General features: G+C 44.9%; 1 protein-coding gene and 1 long non-coding RNA gene across 4 annotated transcripts in view; one reads left to right on the top strand and one right to left on the bottom strand.

Moving 5' to 3' along the window:
• LOC118092370 (uncharacterized) overlaps nt 1–21,349 on the top strand; it is a 214,661-nt gene that overhangs the window by 16,497 nt on the left and 176,815 nt on the right. For all 3 annotated transcript variants that reach the window (XR_004693508.2, XR_009558420.1, XR_004693507.2), the window contains exon 2: nt 10,222–10,312. This is a non-coding gene — a long non-coding RNA (uncharacterized LOC118092370). The remainder of the gene's footprint in view (nt 1–10,221; nt 10,313–21,349) is intronic.
• The window catches only part of ZEB1 (zinc finger E-box binding homeobox 1), a 121,340-nt gene that overhangs the window by 93,795 nt on the left and 6,196 nt on the right, over nt 1–21,349 (bottom strand). The gene's annotated exons all lie outside the window — the stretch shown is intronic.

The raw sequence follows: 21,349 nt of genomic DNA, 5'->3' as shown, positions 1-21,349 counted from the left end.
CTCAAAGCTTTTTCACTGTAGCTTTATTTATTTTAAACGTTTATATCCCACTTTAACAAGAAATGTCAATGTAGCTAACGACAGCACAGAGCCATAAAAAACATAAAAAGTCAAAAATAAAATTACACAAAAGCAGCAGCCTGCAAACCCCAGTATTGGCAGTAGCTTTTTTAAAAATCCCAGAGTAGTCAGCACAAAAACTTTCCCCCAAAGTCATGTGCTCACTCAGTGGTGAAATGCAAATAGTGATGCTGCCTTCCTGTGAACATTATTGGAGGGTGATGGCACCATCAGTGAAAAAGCCATGCTCTTTGTGCTCAATTGTTCATTGGAGCGGTACAAGTTCTTCCACTTAAAGCAGTGAAAGCAAGTGTAGTATAAAAAGTCTGTTCTTTTAATTCCCTTAGGGGAGGAAAATGTTGACGGGATTCATGAAATCCTACATACAAACCGTGAACTCAGTTCTCAGCGTGGTTCCTTACATAGCCCAAACAGTTCATGAGATGGGTACTCCAATGTTTACAGAAGTAGAAAATTACTTTTTTGGCTGGGGACGACGACCCCTTAGTGAGGGATGGGGAGAAGCTCTGAAACATAGCTGTCAACCCTCCCTTTTTTTTTTGCGGGAAACTCCCTTATTCCAAGCCACAGCTGCCAGCCTTCCCCCCCCTTTTTTTTTTGCTGGAAATTCCCTTATTCCACTACCGTTTCCTGCTGCTATCCTGGATTGTTAGATATACCATAGACTGTCCCCCGGGACAGGTGAGGCTGCTGCTGATCCCTTATTTTCAAATCCGAAAGTTGACAGCTATACTCTGAAATTGTTCAGTGGGAGCTGAGCATTGTCAGTGGACATGGAATACCAACTGACTATAGTGGGGAATGGAATGTAGTACCCTAGGAAAAGGTCATGGCTGATTGGCTGGAATCCAGCCACTTAAAAGTCTCCATTATCCAAAAGGAAATACGGTGATATGGAAAGATGGCATCTACTCTTACAGATCATGATGGCTGCCTTACAGAGGAAGAGTACTATGTTCAGTAGATTGACTTTGTGCCGGGAATCAAGTTGAGGTAGTTCATCTCGAGGGATGAAAAGCACTAGGGACCAGTTGCGAACAGATGTTGAATGGATGAAACCAGGATGCAATATATGTTGCTGCTTAGATAACAATAAAACACAACCGGCTTGATCCCGGATAAGGATCCTTACACCTGGAAATATGCCCCATTAAATTCCACAGGGTTTACTTCTGAGGTTTATTTTATTTTATTTTTTAAACCTTTAAAGCCCTGTATGGCCTAGGACCCTTGTGCCTATGAGACTGCCTCTCCTGGTATGCCCCACGGAGGACCTTACAGTCTGCAAATAATAACATCTTGGAGGTTCCAGGCCTCAAGGAGTTTAGACTGCCCTTGACTAGGGCCAAGGCCTTTTCAGCTGTGGCCCCGGCCTGGTGGAATGCTCTGTCACGAGATCAGGCCCTGCTGGATCTGACATCTTTCTGCAGGGCCTGCAAAACAGCTGTTCCGCCAGGCCTTTGGCCGGGGTCCAGTCTGACTCCCCCACTCTCCTTATAAGAACTTGCATGAAAGTGCCCCCCCTACTTTTTTCACAGGCTCATATAAGATCAGTATAAACAGTTAGGCCTGGTGAGCATTTAAGGTCTCCATCCCTAATTTGCGGGTTGCCATATGATTAGATTTCACTTTGATTCTGATTTGATTTTAGGATGTATTTTAATTGATTGCGTGATTTTATAGTAAAGTGGAACCTCGGTTTATGAACACCTCGGTTTATGAATTTTCGGTTTATGAACGCCGCGGACCCATCTGGAACGGATAAATTCATTTTCCATTACGTTCAATGGGAAAGTTCGCTTCAGTTTATGAACGCTTCAGTTTATGAACAGACTTCCGGAACCAATTACACCTATGCTTCAGTTTATGAACGCTTCAGTTTAAGTACTCCGTGGACCCGTCTGGAACGGATTAATCCACTTTCCATTACTTTCAATGGGAAAGTTCACTTCAGTTTATGAACGCTTCAGTTTAAGTACTCTGCGGACTGTCTGGAACGGATTAATTCATTTTCCATTATTTTAAATGGGAAAGCTCGCTTCAGTTTATGAACGCTTCAGTTTATGAACAGACTTCCGGAACCAATTGTGTTCATAAACCGAGGTACCACTGTAATCTATATATATATAAATGTAAAAATCGTGAAAGTGCTTGTTCCACTTTTCTCCGTAACCGCTTGACTGATTGTCCTGAAATTTTGACACAACGATCCAGGCCACTCCCCGAGCGTTGTTGGAAAAGAAAATCCCTCAAACCTCACACCTGGGCAGATATATACCTGGTTTTCCACCAAGTCAAACAACACCCTCAAGTGGCGTTATTCCCTCAGCTCCTCCTCCTACACCCCTCCCTCCCTGTGAAATCTACACCACACCCACAAACCAAATAATGACATCATCAACCAAGCAACTCAAACCACCAAGGCGGCCATTATCAGGCCCCTAGGCCCCTGCCAGGCTGCTGGGCCCCCACTAGGCCTGGGGGAGAGAGAGAGCCCAGATCGCAGGTCGCAGCATGGCCTTTGTTTTATGTAGGCCCCTGCCAGGCCCCCACTCAGGGGGACTCTGAGGCTCAGGGGGATCTGAAGGGGGCCTATTACCCTCCATTTGACAGGCAAGGGCGAGCGCCCGGATCACAGGTCGCAGCATGGCCTTTGTTTTATGTAGGCCCCATTGGCCTAGTGGGGGGGGATAACCCACAGCAATGCACTTGGGGGCACGGCAATGGGTTTTAACTTTAAAATTTAGCACCACTACTCCCCCAAAATCCCCCACCAAATAACCACAAGACAAAAATAAATACCATCCTTCAAAACATCATGAGATACGCTGGTCACGGAGGGGGGGGAACAAACAGAATAGATCATGGATCGGGACACGTGGGGGCAGTCACAGGGATTAGTCACAACAATGCACCACACCCACAAACCCCGCCTCCGCCACGAGATCCTGTAAAATGGGGACTCTGAGGCTCAGGGGGATCTGAAGGGGGCCTATTACCCTCCATTTGACAGACTAATGCATGGCAAGGGGTTTTTACTTTAAAATTTAGCACCACTACCCCCCCCCAAATCCCCCCAAATAACCACAAGACACACAAAAATACCATCCTTCAAAATGTCATGAGATACGCCAGTCACGGAGGGGGGGGGCAAACAGAATAGATCATGGATCGGGACACAGTGGGGACAGTCACAGGGATTAGCCACAACAATGTGCCGCACCCACAAACCCCACCTCTGCCACGAGATCCTGTAAAACAGGGGGACTCTGAGGCTCAGGGGGATCTGAAGGGGGCCTATTACCCTCCATTTGACAGACTAACGCACGACAACGCGTGCAGGGCCAGCTAGTATGTTATATATTTGATGTTAGCCGCTCTGAGCCCGGTTTTGGGCAGGTATACAGGGTATACAGTGGTACCTCAACATCCGAACAACTCAACTTCCGAAGTCAACAAACCCGGAAGTCTTTTCGTCGCACGCGGTCGGCGCCTGCGCAAAACAGGCGCTTTGACAACCGAAGACTTCGACTTACGAAGAGTGCCGCGGAACGGATCGTCTTCGTAAGTCGAGGTACCACTGTAAATAACATTTAGGAGGAGGAGGAGGAGTAGACATGGCTGGGATTCTGCTGTAAGTTGCACAGAGGTCCCATTTAATCAGTGGGATAAATGAGACATCACTTAAGTATCATTGATTTCAATGGAAACTAAGAGGGTTAATTAAAAACAGCTTCTATTGGTGCAAGGAAGAGAGCAATGTAGGTGCTAATCGAACCTCCTTAGGGAGGGCATTCCAAAGGCAGGGAACTTGAAGATTCTCTCTGTTGCTGCTTCCTGTTTGTCTCAGCTCATGGTGGGGCCAAATGGAGGAGAGTCGATTATCTCAGCACACAGGAAAAAGAGTTTCATTAGAGGTTATGCGGCTTCCCGCCCTTCTCCTTTAACCCATTCTGCTGTGCTCTGCGGTCAATTTTATCTAAGCACTGCTTTTCACATTACTTTTGAAGGTCAACTGTTGGGAGTTGTGTGCATCTCTAAAATTCTGTGGGAAAAGACTATCAAAGTAAAATAATGCATCTAATCTCTGAGAGAAGAAGCATGTAGGGCAAAACTCCAGAATCCAGAAGCAATGCTTTATATAGATGCAAATATGTCTTAATGTTGCATGGATCTTCCGACCCTGAACAGTCTTCTAAAGTAATGGGCAAGTAGCCCTAAACCCTATTAAAATATAAAAGGACATATCCATTTAATATTTGCAGCATTTCAGGCCATGACATTACTCTAGCATGGGTTTTTACTGATTCAAAGCTACAGTACAATGCAGTGAAAGGAATGGAGTTGTGACTAACATCCTGGATTCTGCCCTAGATCCCTCTTCTTTTTCTTGTTTAAACTATCCCAAGTGTCTAATTCTGACTTGCTCTTCTAGATCCCCAACATGTCTTGGAACAATTTGTCTTTGTGCTATGGCCTGCAACAGAACAATTCATTAAAGCTTTATTTTCTGTGGGGAAAATGTTGGCAGTAGTTACTCATCCACCTGTCTGCCTTAATAAAATGCTAATACATAAACTGAAATATGTTTCTTTTGGAGCTAACTTTTAGATGAGCGAGCACAATGCCTGGCTGAAGAGCCAAGGCCCTGATCTAAAGCCAACTGAAACCAATTATTATTCCCATTAGTTTCAGTGATCTATGGTTTGGGGCTCAAGTACATCTGCTCTCTCCTTTTAAACACGCACAAAGGGTAAACCAGTATGTGGTATTGCTATACTCAAATGGAGAAACAGTTCAAGGCAAGGAAACTCAACTACATGGATTTTATTATAACAAATGAATGGGTGGTATACCAATAAAATTCCCCCATTCCAAAATCCTAGTGTGGTGGAGGGACTGGGGTGAACTAACCAATTTGGGCTCACAGAATTTTGATCAGTTCCTTTTGACTTGGCCGACTTCTTTCTTACTGGTACATAAAACCCGATTCAAGCCATTTTTACTTTACTAGTAAAATTTGTTCTTTTGTTTTCAAAAAGGCTTTTTGATAAAAGCCCCTCACCAAGGACTCCTGAATAAATTTAGAAGGCACGGGTGCTTTTGTGAATCAGTAAATGTCTAGGAAACTGGAGGCAGAGAGTAGGGATAAATTGACAGTTTTCCCAATGGAGGGATGTAGAGAGTGGGAGATTAAGGGCAGGAACAAGAAAATAATTCTTTACACAGCGCATAGTTAAACTATGAAATTCCGTCCCAGAAGTGGCAGTGATAGTCTTGCCCTCCATGAATTTGGCTAATCCTCTTTTTAAAGCCATCCAGGTTGGTGGCTATCGGTGGCTGCTGGCCACAATGGCTCTTTTCTCCATCCATTGCTGGAGGCAGTAAGCCTTCAGATATCCGTTGCTGGGAATCACAAGAGGGGAGAGTGCCGCTTACTTGGGCCCTATTTATGGGCTACCCACAAGTACACCGGGGAAAACAGGATGCTGGACAACGATAGGCCTTTGTCGTGATCTTGCAGGACTCTCTAAGTTTACAGGTCTCCTAACAACCTTTAACAAACTCCTCAGCACCTTTAACAAACTGCGGTTCCCAGGATTCTTTGGGGGAAAACCATGACCATTTTAAGTGGTGTGATACTGTATTGTGCAGGTGGGGCCCTAATCACCTGGGTGATTCCACCAATCCGGGCTCACACAGTGCAAGAGACGATATAACCGTGTGACTGTTGCCTATGAAAAGTGAAAATAGGAACAGCCTATTGCGAAATGTCCAAGCAGCTCGGCCAGAAATGTTGAAAAGGGAGATGGTTTTTGACACTTATGAAAAGGATTGTGAAAAGCTGTGCCGAGTTTTCGTTTCAGCCTTATGTAAGAATATAATAAGCAGGTTTGCGGTGACTTTCCAAAATACAATAGGCACCTAAGCTTTCCAAATATATAACCAGCCAGTGAACGCTGTAAAATATTTGTATAGCTGATTAGCACTAAGTAGAAGAGACACCTACTTTAAACTATTGCCATGTAAGTGAACAAAGGAGATTGGGGGCGGACAGAGTGAGAGACAGACAGACAGACAGACAGACAGACAGACAGACAGACAGAGAGATTTCTCCTCCTGCTCTCCAACCTTTGATAGTAAATTTCCAAGGCATTAAAGGTAGACTAAACAAGAGGCAGTAACAATAGGTTTGCTTCTCCTGGTTTTTAACATGCGAATGCTTAAATTGCAAATCCCTGAACACCATTCTAATTAATAAACAAACACAATGTGGAATCTATCTCCTTTCATCTGAATCAATAAACAGAGAAGTCATGAGAAAGGGACCTTTTCCCTTCAGGGAGCCTTTGTGTGGCAATACCCGAGTCCTCCCCGAGAGAATAAAGACACAAGACACTTGGTATAAGGTTAATGGGCATAAAAGGCCACAACTTTATTGATTACGGATGAAGAGAGGTATTGGCATAGGCATTGGATCTAACCGACTATATCTGACTCCAGCCCGTTCTGCTGGCAGTCTGTGAAGGGTTAACCCCTTTTTGGATGAGTCCTGCGATGCACATCAACTAGGACCCATCCTGAGGCCACCAATAAGGGCGTGCCCGCTGGCCCTCACCTTCCACGGCTTCGGACTTGGCAACGCCCCGGACTCCTTAAGGGAGTACCCTTCCGCCTTTGGGGGGAGGTGATGGCAGCAACCTCCCCCCCCGCACCTGTACCTTCCAGAGAATCCAATGCCTACCGCCAAACCCCGAGTTGTGACGAATTGCATACGCGGCAGGCAAAAACCACAAAGCCAGAGCCAATTTGCCAAGTGGGAAAAAATCCTACCAGGCCCCAGATGGTGGCCAGTAAATGTGCGCAGCAACGTCAAGAGCAAACCTGCCTGAAAAGAGGGTGGGTGGGTGGGAAAAGCAGGAGCCGGGTCGAAGAAAAGAGGCTGATTCCCCGCCGCGGGCCTCCTTAAATGCGCAGGCCACGCCTACGTAGGGGATCTTGATTGGTTGCGCCCACGGCGCGTCGCGGCGGGGAGGCAGCCAATGGGCAAGGGGGAATGCTAGCCATTCCCCCTTCCGTGGAGCCCTCGAGTGCCCACAACATCTCCTCCCCCTGAACGGGAAGAGATTTTTCTTGTTAATGTTGACTCAGATTGTTAGTGCTTACACTTGTCCTTGTGTCGTTCTACTTCCTTTTTAGCCACCCAACTTCATTTCTGAAGATCTTTGCAAAGTGGTTCTTCATGCATGACTTTCATATTTATTTATACCAATAATGAATATTAGCTGCCAAAGTAAGCTTTCTAAATAGAAGTAACATTTAATTGCTACACCAGACATTGAAAGATGGATGTCAAATGTCACCTTAATTCACGTCAAAGCATTTGTTGCAATGTGTATTTGAAAGATACACTTTGAAGAGACAGCTGAATCTCGTCATTTCTGAAAATGTGAGTACAGTACTACCTGCTGTCATGTGCAACAACCAAACAGACTTGGCCATAGATGAGTTTGGCCTTTGGTTCTCAAACAGCAACCCCTTATGCTATGTAGCAAAGCATGAGGGGTGGGGGATTTCAAAAGATGGTTATGATTTTTTAAAAAAACTAAAATAATGTATTTTCTCATTTTTACCCTGCTTTTTACAAAAATAAAAAATCACCAGGCTGCTTATAAGTGCCATATTTTTCTGTTCATAAGACACCCCCATGTATAAGACGCCCCCTATTTTGGAGACCCCAATTTAAGAAAATGGGGGCAGATCTATCCGTGTATAAGACGCCCCCAAATTTTGGACATTATTTTTTAGGGGAAAAGCCTAGTCTTATGCATGGAAAAATACGGCAATTGCCACAAGAAACCTAACACTGTCAATAATAAAATAGAAGAAGTAAAAAAGCAATAAAATAGTTCAGCTTTAAAGACAACAGACACAGAAATCGATTCTTAAAAGGCTTCTGGGGAAGAAAAAAAACATTTTCAAAACACCCTTAAAAACAGACCATGAGGAGGCTTGGTAGGTTTTCCCTGGAAGGGAATTCTACAATCCTGATGCAGTTTTAAAAAGGGGCTTAATTTTGATGGTTACCGAATGAGTCTAGAGGTTTTTTTATAAAAAAAAACCAGAGACTAGAGGTTGATATGATAAATTTGAAACCTGGGTAGGTTTTAGGCAACAGGTTCATATAGAATCATAGAATCATAGAGGTGGAAAGGAACCTGTAATCCAGGAATCTCAACTAAATCATATGGTGTGCAGGTATGAGATACAGAGAAAGTAGATAGATAAACACACACTCAAGACCGCTGCAGATCTCAACTAGGCCCCTGCACATTGCTAAAAAATTAAAGCAGGCATCCCCAAACTGTGGCCCTCCAGATGTTTTGGCCTACAACTCCCATGATCCCTAGCTAACAGGACTAGTGGTTGGGGAAGATGGGAATTGTAGTCCAAAACATCTGGAGGGATGAAGTTTGGGGATGCCTGATTTAAAGCAATCAGCGGGGGATAAGCTATATGTTTGTGTATTTTTGAAAGGAATCTCATGTCTTCTATTCACCATGCTAATTGTGATTCAACTTGTCTACCAAAACCAAGTATATTCAGTCCCCCCACCCCCGTTGACAAGGGGGAGAGGCATATAAACATCAGTGCAAAACAATTCCAGTTTTAAATGAGATTTGAGTTCATAATACCATGGACGGTAGTTCAGGCAGTAATGGAAACCTGTGGTTTGTTTAAAATAAAAAGGTAGTTTGACATTTTTGCTTTTAATGAGAGGTCATGCAGATTCTTTTTGCATCTATTTGTGTGTCCCCTGAAATGACAGCATGAATCTAGAAACACTGGAATTTTGCAGAGGGAGGGCCAGAATTTTTTTTGCTAAGGAAGCACAATTCCCTTCACACAGTCAATTTTGTAAAAACCAGCCAGGTCAAACCTGCAAACGTTTCTTTATTGAAATGAACCCCCTGACATGCCTGCTTTTCCATGGGTGCAAGCAATCGGGGGATCTGCTCTGAATGTTGCAGCCTGTATTAAAACACTGATGAGCTAGGTCACCATTACTTCTTCTTCTTCTGCATCTCACCTATGTAGCTATTTGTCCTTAGATTATGTAGAATAATGTGGAGGGAAAGGCTAAGGATTGTACAGCTCTTCCATATTTGGCTTCCAGAATCTTTTCCCCTATATGAAAAAGTGAGACACTATGGTTGGATATTGTGTTTACAGTACATATGGCAGAAGTCATCAATATCCACAAATTGCCACCTGGTGCCGTGTTCAGATTAAGGTATCCATTGATAAACTGAGGAGAGAATCCGCTAGAGGACTCCACTGTCTGAAAGAAAGCCACAACATACAATGTTTTTCTACAGCGTCCATGATCTTTTATGCTCCTCAGGAAGGCAGATTCAACATGTCCAAAGAAGGGTTTGCAGGGACAAGGTAATGGGAAGGCAAAAGAGAAACATGGTGGAAAGTGCGAGCGAAGGGTCATTAACTAGGAAAGCAGCACATGCACACTGCACATAGGGAGCAGTGATCAAATGTGGAAATGAGCTAAAGGGTGCAGAGTATATTGCCTTTTTAGGCTCTTGAAAGCTTAGGACTCCCAAGGTCTTCTATATCCCATGTCTGCCTGCCCAAACCTGATGATATCACCAGATACATTCCTTCAAGTTGTTCCGCTTTCTGAAGTCAGATGGGCAATGACTAGAGGGAGAGGCACAGTGTGTGTGGAATGCCTTCCCCAGGGGAGGTGCGGCTGATGCCAAACCTGATGTCTTCTCAGCACCAGGCTGAGAAGACCTTTTTATTTGACTGGGCTTTCCATGACGCACCCTGACGCATACTTAAAATGCTGCTTTTTCTGATTCTATGGAATTTATTTCTCTGCTATGTTTCTGTTATTCAACTGGTTTCTCTTATAGTTGACAGTGTTTTTATTGCTTTCATGCCAAGCTCTTATGCTGAGAGTTCTGTAAACTGAAGAGCGGCATGTAAATGCTTAAAATGAATTTAATAAATACTTCTTATCGGTGTCCTTACTCTAAGACGGGCTGTTTTGCAGCTTACTGGAAAATCCTGAGCAGTAAAGGCACAAATGAGTCACACATCTCTTGCTTGTGCTTCCAGGTTAATACGGGAAGAACTCGTGCATCGTATTTGCAGGCAGATTCACTGGAGAGTGATCCTGGGCGCCATTTCAGATTTCATTGAGTGACAGGTAAAAGGCTTATTAAAGATTAAAGATCTGCTGTTAGATCTATTCAAATAAAAATGGGCAGGGCATTTTTACCGGATCAGGGAAGCTGCTGGGGCAGATGAACTACTAAATCCAAAGCCCTGCTAGACTCAAAACTGGAGGGAGCAGTTTCTCCCCCATTTGGACATAATATTCCCCTTCCCCTTTGGTCACAACAGGATGGAGAATCTGCAAAATTCCAGAGCCCCAATGGAAAATCAACATGCCAGCGCTAGTACTACCCCTGCCCCCAAATGTGTGGTTGTGTCAGGAAACTGATCTGTACCACCCTGGCATGGCACCCACTTTTTTCATTGGCAGGGGTAACCCAGATGTGTTCCACCCCCCCACCCCCCGTGAAGGCTGGGAGAGGACTTCCAAGGGCAGTTTTCCCTATTTGAGGCCAGACTTTTTCTGCATGTGCAGAGGAAGGTCCATGATCTCCTACAGCCTCTGAGACAATAGGCTTGTGCCCTAAATTGCAAAAGGAAGAGAATGCCAATGCGAGGGATCAAATGCTGTAGCTGGTGCCATCATGCCTTATGAGCAACAGTGTACATTTCAATAAAACACAACAAGAAGGAAATAAAACAGAATAGAGTACAATTTAGAGAATGGTGGCAGGGGTGTTTTAAAATACCTCCATAAGAATGATCACAATTTCTGCCTTTGATATGAATATCTGGCATGAGGACTACATAACCCAGCGGTTGCCAGTGTGGTGTCTCCCAAACGTTGCTGCCCCAGCTCCCATCTTTCCTGACCATTGGCCAAGTTGGCTGGGGCTGATGGGAGTCGGAGTCCAGTATGTTGCAGAACCAGTGAAATGGCTAGAAACAGAGGAGCTTCCGAAGAATGGAAGGCAGGACATAGGAAGGTGCCTTACACCGAGTCTCTCTTCAGCATTTCAGACAGGGGGCTCTCCCATCCCTACCTGGAGATACTAGCGATTGAACTTAGGAATTTCTGCATGCATTTTGAGGGGGGACATGAAGAGTTTCAGACGGGACATCCCCAGTCCTACCCAAAGAGGCTGGATATTGAACTGCCTGCATATATATCAGGAGCTCTGCTCCTGCATTTTGGTTCTTCTCCAAAGGAGACGGACAACAGCAACAGGGATGTACTGAGGAGGGCAGCCTCCCAGGTTAGAGCTGTTCCTACCAGTCCGAACGACACTCCAGAAATCTGTATGTGCTTACACACAGAGAGAAGCAAATGTTGGCACTTACCGTGGTAAATTCCTTCTCTGTGTAACTAGAAATATACAGCAAATTAATTGTCACAAAGAGCATCAGAGAATATTCAAAATCACACCACATAGTTTATCAGCATCCAAATAGCTATCGGTAGAGTGTCTTTTTAGGGCATTGATCTGCATGTGATAGAATGCTATATGAAAGCAAAAAACAGGAACACACAGAACTCATTGTAAAAAAGCAAGCTTTGCTGAAGAAAGGAAGGAGGGGGAAGGAAATGTTATGTAATTCAAGCCTCAAGCTACAAACCATAGCAAAAATCAGGCAAGGAACTGACTTGCGTGCACTAATACTCTAGCAGCATACCGACCGAAGAAATTATGATCATTCGTGAAGGAAATGTAGAGCACTGCATCAAGGCATTATATGTGAATACAAAGGACCCATCACTTTTAAAGCTTATTCCTTTAGGCATGGTGTACTTCTTATTTAAATGCTGCAGTATAAAGCATTTCTACATATGTGCTTCAAAACTCTTATTAGATAAAACCCACCCATCCAGCTGCTGATGGTCTAGGCTTCCAGTAGGTGCACCCAAGGGCTTCCTGGAAACGTCCCCTTCTCCCCCCGCCCCGCCCCAATGGAACACATCTTTTCCTCACTATTAAATGCACTGTTGTTTCGTTTTTAAAAAACGTTGCTCAATTTCATCTCGTTTCATATAACAGCATTCAGATTCTTTGACTTGGGAAGCTATTCTTAGTGATAGCTAGCTCACTCTCTAGAAGGTATCTGACATCTATAGCATTTAGTGGCAGAAATTAAATCCTGGGAAGTTTGAAACAGGGATGTGTTCTTGTAAACATGCAGTGGGCGCACAGCAGAGAACTGTAGCCAAACTGAACTCCCCAACACATGTGCCCCTCATGTCCCTGTGTGTTTACCAAAACATACCATATTCACACAATATGATGCTCACAGCTGCAACCACCCCTATGTACAGGGCAAACGCGCCTGCAATATAAAACATGAATTTAAGAGGCAGCATCTATGATTCTGTGATCTGCATTACAGACATAAACTGCTTCAGGAACCCCTGTTAGGATTTCTGCTCAGAGCTTTATCTCTCAGCATACAAGGCTGTTTTAAGGATGAAAGAGATGGCTATAGATGTTTACTGAAGCTTTATCCCCAGTCCATGCATTTAATTGATAGTTGTATTTTTACCGTTGCAATTATTAGCAGGGCTGTAAAAATCTGGGCGCCCAGTCACTACTGGGACCCCAAAATGTGTCCTGCTGATTGAACTGCTGAAGAGGGCTGGACATGAGTTGTTCTACCTTCTGTGTGTGCCCCAGTATGTGAGACCTGGTCACTTTTTTCTTTTACTTCCTTAGCTCTTCCCCCAAATCAGCTGCCATTTGCTGGAGGGAGGGCCATGGTCTTAGGTAGGCTTTAAGCTCTGGAAGAAAGGAAAGGGAGGGGATGAAGACCAGAATTTGTCCTCTCACTGGTGACCTCACTTCTGTTCCTCCATTCTCCCTTCCAAATTCTATTATTATTATTATTATTATTATTATTATTATTATTATTATTATTATTACAGTTCCTAGGTTTTGCAGTTGCTATTGTTGCACTCCAACTCCCATCAGCCCCAGTGAGCTTTGTCAATGGGCAGGGACAATGGCTGTTGAAGTGCAGCAACATCTGGAGGGCCACGAGTTCCCTCTCCCTGTTTCAGAGATTTCTGCCAAATATTTTTAGTCACTCAAGAAACATCCTAACCCTCCTAGCAGTCAGTCAGATCATGTAATGGGAAACTTTGTATAATAAATGCTTTGTGACCTGGCTTATTTTCCCAAGTTCACCGTGATCCCAATGCTAATGCTCCCCTGAGCTCGTTCTAAGGACATTGTACTGTAAATATTTTGAAGTGCAATGTATTAATTTGATGCTGGCTGTGAGATCTTGAGACTAGCAGGACAGGCATGAATGCTCTTGCTGAAGGAGGGCAGGAATGGCAACCGTTTTGCAGACAGAAATCTCACTGGGTGATTTATTAATTCCTCTCTTCACTCAGTCATCCTTGCACTGTGCTTGACTTTCCCAGTATAGTTGAAGTGGCATGGGATGCTGGTTTACAGCAACCTCTCCCCGAGGGAAGGAAAAACCTGAGCATTTTGCAAATGTTCCAAGTGACTATTTGCAAAGTCCCTGCTACTTCTTTCCCTTGCGCCAAGCAGCATTCCCCAGCCTGCTGGGGGCTAGAGTGGGACTAGTACACCCAGCAACCTGAACATGACAAATTATGCACTATGTGCAATTTCTGCTAAGCTGGCCCTTGGGGTCCTTCCATGAGAATCACGCAGAGCATCATTTTCCCACCTGAGATACTAGGATTTGTTAGTCCAGTTGAGTGTTCAGCAGGAAAAACGATCATATGCTACAGTGGAACACTTGAGTTACCACCACCTCCTCCTCTGCCTTCCTTCTGGCACGTGGCAAACCTCTGGGATGCCTTGGGGAAGGAGGAGGTTGGAGCCATGGTGACTTGCAGGGTTGGGGTGAGCACACCCTGATCCTGTTCATAAGTACGGGATTGCTCATAACAACGCTAGTTTTTGTGTGTGTTGGGGGTGTAAGTGTTGAAAATTGCATTCCCAACCTGTAATCTGCATGGTCCATATTACAATTCCAGGATTCTGCCCCTTCATTCCACTGTGTGTGTAGACCAGGCCTATATGGGAATGTAAGAATATTGCTAGATTAGATCAAAGGCCTTTCTAGTTCAGCATCTAGTATGAAATCATGCATGGTGTGCAGATGGGTTTCTTCATCTCTCATAACACTAGAACTCAGGGCCCTCTTCCTATGAAGGTGAATGTTGGAATATTCAGGTCAGACAAAGGAAAGTATATCACCCAGAATTCTCTGCTACAAGAGACATTGGTGGCCACCAATGTGGACTCTATTCCGAACCTAAAAATGGAAAGTGTAATGTTGGTGGTCAACAAAAGAGGTTTAAAGACTGTCTCAAGGCAAATCTTTAAAAATGTAATATAAACACTGACATCTGGGAAACACTGGTCTGCGAGCGCTCCAGTTGGAGAACAGCCTTTACCAAAGGTGTCATGGGTTTTGAAGAAACTCGATCTCAGGACGCAAGGGAGAAATGTGCTAAGAGAAAGGCACCTTGTCAAATCCACACCGTGATCAACTCCTGCCTGGAAACCAATGTCCCCACTGCGGAAGGATGTGTGGATCCAGAATTGGCCTCCACAGTCACTTACAGACCCAGTGTTAAAACTGTGTTTATGGAAGACAATCTTACTCGGCTACGAGTGATCGCAGAAGGAGGAGGAGGAGGAGGAGGAGGAGGAGGAGGAGGAGGAGGAGGAGGAGGACAGCTTTAGAAGACAAATAGACAAATTCATGGAGGATATGCTGGGTGGAGCTGATGGGACTTGTAGTCCAACGTCTGGAGCTCATAATGTTGACTTTCCCTGCAATGTGCAAATATTATGGAAATTCATGTCCTTTTGTGTGGTGGTGGTGGGGAATGGGTTTTTTTTTGGGGGGGGGGTAATGTGTAAGCAGCCCCCTACCTGAGGCCCTGTCTTTCTGCGTGCTGATGAAAGCAAACAGTCAGGACATTGGCTCAGAACATTTACCTTTGTGCAAAGGAAGACCACAAACCATCTCACTTTACAAATTTCTTTTCAACAAGTGACGTTTTCCAACACAAATGGAGAGGGAGGCATCTGAGAAGAACGAATGCTGTTCCTAGCAAAGTTGAATCAAGTCCAGAAGAAAACAAACATTTCTGCTCCAATATCAGGACTTAGTTTGTGTGTATTTTTAAAAAGATTTAGGATTCAGTCTGCTTCTCACTGAAGGTATTGGGAAAATGCCTAATTGATCTTAATGGAGATGGATTTTTCTGCATGAGTCGGAGCCCAAATGGTGCCGCCCTGCTATGATAATAAAGTCTTGCTGCACCATTCAGACACTTAATTCCTGCCTTCATTAATCTCCCCTTCATGGTGCTTTCTAAAGCTGGTCACTTCACCCTCCTGTTTAGCAGTGCCAACCCTGGCTCCTCAACTTTTAAGAGCCCATGGGCGCATTCAAAAGCCTATAGGGAAAAAAAAACGTTGAGGGCATTTCACACAAGTAAAACTGGCAATGCTTAGACACCCACCCCCCAACAGGCAAAACACATGCACACACCCAACAACTAAGTGCAAAGATAAGACTAGGAGGCAACCCCACCCACTTATATAAAAAAAGGGCAACCCCCCCCCCACCCGGGCAAACTCTGCCTTTCAACACATTAAAAATGGGGACGGGGGCTTTGGATGCCAAGGTGTCCATGAGCACCACATTGGGGACCGCAGGCATACACAGTCCCCATGGCTGGATTGGACCTGGCAGTTGTGCATGCAGCATCTGTCTTAATCCAGTTAGGTATACATGCATAGAGGCAAGCAAGAAGCATTCCCTTGCTGGTGTGAGGAAGTACCTTCTAAGGTTGTTACACTATTTTCAGAATAAATGCAGAAGAATGGGTGACCTCACAGAGTAAATATCCTTTAGTATAAGTTAAGAATGCTGAAGTCCTGGCTGAGCAGCTGGCAGTGACCTCCATCAGCAAGTTCCCCCTTTTTTGGCAGCAACTCCTTCCTTTTGCTGCAGAAGAGCTTAAACGTTTCCTTGGATTCCTCAGTGACATGCAGGCAAATCCAGCAGCAGAGAACAGCTGCAAAACAGGCAGCAAATTCAGAAGAAGCTGAAAATTGATTTAAGGGGGAGCATTAAGGACAAAGCAAGAGCTTATCATAACTCCCCCCCCACACTTCTTTGTTAACACATTGCTTTCTTGAAAGATAAAGCATAAAGCTGTTTTCTTCCTTTGGACTGACCAAAAATGCAGTTAATTTTAGGGCTGCATGGGGTTTTCATCGCTGATTCTGGGCGTAACAGAATGGGCAGATAAGTACAATTGGTAAAGAAGTGGATCATTATAATGCTTGCTGTTTTGCATCTCAACTGAAAATGAAGACCGGTTTTCCTATTTGGAGTATCTTGCAAGGTGTGCTGAAGGTGTTCTCCATTTCTTCTTGAGGACAATGGACACTTTTACACAACCCTTTTAATCGTTTAGTACTTTTTCATAGTACCTACAGGAGTGTTTGGTGCTTTTGACAAATGATGCAATATGCACATTCCTGTCTACAGTAGCTTGCAAAAAGAGATGGAACAGGGATGTAGGGATAGGACAGGTGGGAGGGAAGGAACAGAGCACAGGGATATGCATGCAAATAATTTTATAGTTCCAAATTTAAATTTGAAATGGAAGCACAATAGTAAGTTGCAAGATATATTATTGAGTTATATGTTAAACTATAAGAAATCTCTGAAGAGTGGACGAAGAGGGAGAAGATTTAGGTGGAAAAGGGAAGCAAAAAGATGCACTTTTTTTTTCTACGCTTCTTAAGAGAGGAAGAGTGACAAATGTGTCCAGGAAGACCATTCCAGACGTAGGGAAAAGGAAGAGATAACGGACAGCAAATCAAAGGAGAATGGTCAGAAGGAGCCAAACTGTTGAACGCCTCAAAAACGAAAACCAAAACTAAAAGCAGAATATGAAGGGCGAAATTAAAGATCCAGTTAAGAGGTCAAAAGAGAAAAGTACTATGATCATAATGAATTTCAGAGGGATAGCTGTGTTAAGCTGTTGGTAGCAAATAAATAAATAAAAGCCCCGCAACACTGTTTTTTATATTGTGGCATAAGCTTTTGTGGATTGAACAGTGGGGCCATGAAATGCACAGGAAATCAGCAAGTCTGTCAGAGCCCAATGTGTGACATAAGTTTTTCTTGCAAGGCTAATTTAGCACCTAAGGCAGGGGTTCCCAACAAAATTTTCTCGAGGACCCCTCATCGAGCCGCTATTGTGACAAGGACCCCCATTAATTCCTAATCCTAAAATTAAAAAGTGAGAGCCAAATTAAGAGTCTTTTTATATTTTATATTTATACGTTTTTTACAGTTACAACAGAGTACTCCATCAGTATAGTTAGTTTTAATTTTCAGTTCTTAATGAGATGAACCACTTTTTAACCAACGGTCCATTTTTAACTACGCGAACTGTAGCTTCCGCGAAAAACAACGCTTTGTTTACAAACACTACTGTTTTGCAAAGAGGCAGCGCACGCCAGGGAGGAGGGAGGGGAATGGAGAAGACAGGGTACCTGCGCAGTAGCGCACAAATGAAGCCGACGTGCGCAAAGCATCTTGGGGAGGTGAGCGTTAGTAGAATGCGCGCGCTGCCTCTTTGCAAAACAGTAGTGTTTGTAAAGCGCATACAGCAGAACTACTGCCTCTATCTAATTCTAGTTTTGCGCTACACTCTGCTCATGCAGGAAGCGGCCAAAACAAAAAATCTGTTATCATACGAAATATATTTAATATATTTTTTATTCTAATAGCATCTTGCGGACCCCTCTGGCATAGCTCACGGACCCCTGGGGGTCCGCGGACCACCTGTTGGGAACCACTGGCCTAAGGTGAAAGTGCTCATGTAGTGTCCTAGTCTTGACTGGAAACAAATTTGTCGAGATAATAATAATAATAATAATAATAATAATAATAATAATAATAATAATAATAATAATAAATTTATACCCCGCCCATCTGGCTGGGTTTCTCCAGCCACTCTGGGCGGCTTCAAACAGAATATTAAAATACAATCGTCTATTAAACATTTAAAGCTTCCCTAAACAGGGCTGCCTTCCAATGTCTTCTAAAAGTCTAAATTTTAGTCCAGTGTGAAATTGCAGCACCACTGTTTGCAATACATTTCCTTTGCCCACATGCCCCCCCCCCGGCCGTGTGTATAATATACCTGCCAACAGAGATGTCCTTGAAAGCCTATTCCAAAATAAATATGATCCAGCATAGTCCTGTGGGTGCTTCCTCAAAAGTAAGTCCCACTGAGTTAAGAGTGCATAGGATTGTTCCCTTCATGTGTAAGGTAGAGCATTAATTTGATCAGAACCATTGGTGAGCTGGACCAAGGTGGCAGAATTCTCGGATGAGAACAAAGGTTTAAGGCAGGCCAACAGCACGCTTCAGACATTGCAACAAGATAAAAAATGATTAAAGACTGAGCCAATATCTTTGGACTAGAAGCGGAAAGATAAAGGTAAATAGTAGGCTTTCAGAAAGCTACGACAGACTTGTCCTGGAAAAGGTAAGAAGAAAGGAGGACCCTGAGTTTGAGAAATACATTATCTATATTTCCCAGACACCAGTTCCTGCATCTGCAAGTTGCTGCAAATTTGTTAAAGCGATAATGCTGAATGTGGACACACCTTCTGCCTCAACTGACACTGTTACACAGAGCAGTATGTTATCTACTGTCCGTTAAGTACCTTTGATTGCCCCACCCACTATTGCTGTTGGTCTATTTTGAGCAACAAGGAAAGTCTACAACACAACTTTGTTTTTGGTTTTAGCAATGCAGTTTACAAAGCAGGGGTGGGAAGCTAGGGCCCTCCAGATCTTGTTGGAATCCGATTCCTATCACGGCCAAGCCATTGGCCCCAACTGCCTGGTGCTGATGGCAATTGCAGTTCAACACCTGGAGAGCTACAGGTTTCTCCCCACCACCGTCAATCTGCTATAAAGCGTCCCACTGTTTTCTGTTCTTGGCTGCATGAACCAATGGCCTTGGCAGTATTAGCATTATATACAGTCAGACCATGGGTCCAACTTCTGATCTTCTGGGTTGCCTCTTCTGACCAGCAGCAGCTCTTCAAACATAGACAAGGATCCTTCCAGCCTCACTACCTTAGAAGGAGATGTGAGGAACTAAACCTGGAACTTGGTGCACGTAAAGCATGTCCTCTGAGCTGCAGGTCCTTCCCCAATAAAACAATCCCGGCCTCTCTGCTCTTCACGTCCCGACTTTGCCTGGCTGGTTTCGTGTTTACAGAGCTATATGGACAAGACAAGGGAAAGAACATGATGCTTATACACATCTCTCTTCGCAGGCTGCCTTTTATCTGCATTTGCCTACCTTAAATATCAACATTGTGACTTTGGAATTTTGTTATGAAGTTAAAAGCTTAAACGAAAAACTTGCTTCCCAGAGCAGCCAGAAATATTTGAACACTTAAAGGCTTTCTGTCTGTGATTCAGAGATTTATTTATAAGACTGCTGATTTTGGGACATCAAACGTATACATTCAAACTGCAGGAATGAGTCACATTTGTAGGAGGTAATTACTACCAGAAAGTACATTCTAACTTTTGTCGGTTCCTCTTTAAAATGTCCACTTAAGAGTGCCACGTTCTAAAAATAGCATTCTTTGTTATGTGCTCTGTAAAATCCATCCTTACTGTATGGTGTGGTAATCTATGGAGGTTTAGCCCTGTGGTTAAGGGCATGTGGAGGCTTTACGGGAGGGCAAGTCCTGGACCATTTCTGGAGTGGTGGCCTGGTTAAAAATCACAAAAGCTAGTACACTGATGCTGGTCTTTGTGGGCGCAGCTAACACTTGCAAACATGATACTTCTGCAGCACAAACCCTGGAAATGTTTTGCAATGCTCTTTGGCAGTTAGAGAATCCAGAAATTGTACGTGAGAGGGATTTCACAGTTGGAGGACATTCCAGGCATGCATGGTAACTTATCCTATAGCAAGGATTGGGGAACCTGTGGTCCTCCAGATTTATTATTGAACTCCATCTCCCAGGCAGCATGGCCATCTGCCAGGAATGATGGGAGGTGTGGGCCAGCAACATCTGGTGGGACACAAGTTTCCCATCCCTGACTTATGGTGCATGGCTTTGGGATCACCCTCTATTGAAGGCCTGTGGCCTTCCAGATGCTGTTGGACTCCCATCAGATGTAGCCAGCATTGCAACATCTGCTGCAGTACTTGACACAGTACTTGGAGGATGCATTGGTTCCAGTCAAGGGCGTACCCACCACGGGGCAAGTTAGGGCAGCTGCCCTACTCTAAAAGCATTGCTGGTGGGCAGAGGCGGAGCACAGCCCGGCGGAGCGCGAGTTTGCCATTCCCGCCGCGCCGCGCCACACCCTCCCTCCAGCTCCCTGGCGCGCCCTCAGGCAAGGCCAAGCACGGTGGGGAACCAGGGAGCGCGGCGCGGTGGGCGGGAACGCCGAACTCGCGCTCCGCTGGGCTCCGCCTCCGCCCACCAGCCCTGCTTCTAGGGAGGGGCACAGCCCGGCGGAGCGCAAGTTCGCCGTTCCAGCCCGTCGCGCTGCGCCCTCCCTCCAGCTCCCCGTCGCGCCCTCTGGCAAGACCAAGCGCGGCGGGGAACCAGAGAGCGCGGTGCGGCGGGCGGGAACGCTGAACTCGCGCTCCGCTGGGCTAGGCTCCGCCTCCGCCCACCAGCCCTGCTTCTAGGGAGGGGCACAGCCCGGCGGAGCGCGAGTTCGCCGTTCCCGCCCACTTTGTGGCCCCTCCCCTTCCGTGCCTTGGCCCCTCCCCTTGCCCCCCCCAGTTTTGATCCTGGGTACGCCCATGGTTCCAGTCCCTGCCTTGGAGCTATTTTTGGCTCTTTTGTCCAGTCCTTATCCTGCTCCAGAATTTCAGCTGTCTCAAATCTCCACCCTCCCAAGATTTATGCTTCAGCTCCCATGCGTTCAGCTGCCCATGCGAACACTATTCCAAATGCCCAGTAGGACATTGCACTCCCAATGTGCTACTTTGCCCTTATCCTTTCTTAGTTCACTGGTGGCAAATCTGCCCTTCCTGGCTGGTTCTGCAGCATGAAGCCTCTTTGTT

Source organism: Zootoca vivipara, chromosome 12, assembly GCF_963506605.1.
Source record: "Zootoca vivipara chromosome 12, rZooViv1.1, whole genome shotgun sequence".
Taxonomy (NCBI): domain Eukaryota; kingdom Metazoa; phylum Chordata; class Lepidosauria; order Squamata; family Lacertidae; genus Zootoca; species Zootoca vivipara.
This window is presented reverse-complemented; position numbering and strand designations above follow the sequence as displayed.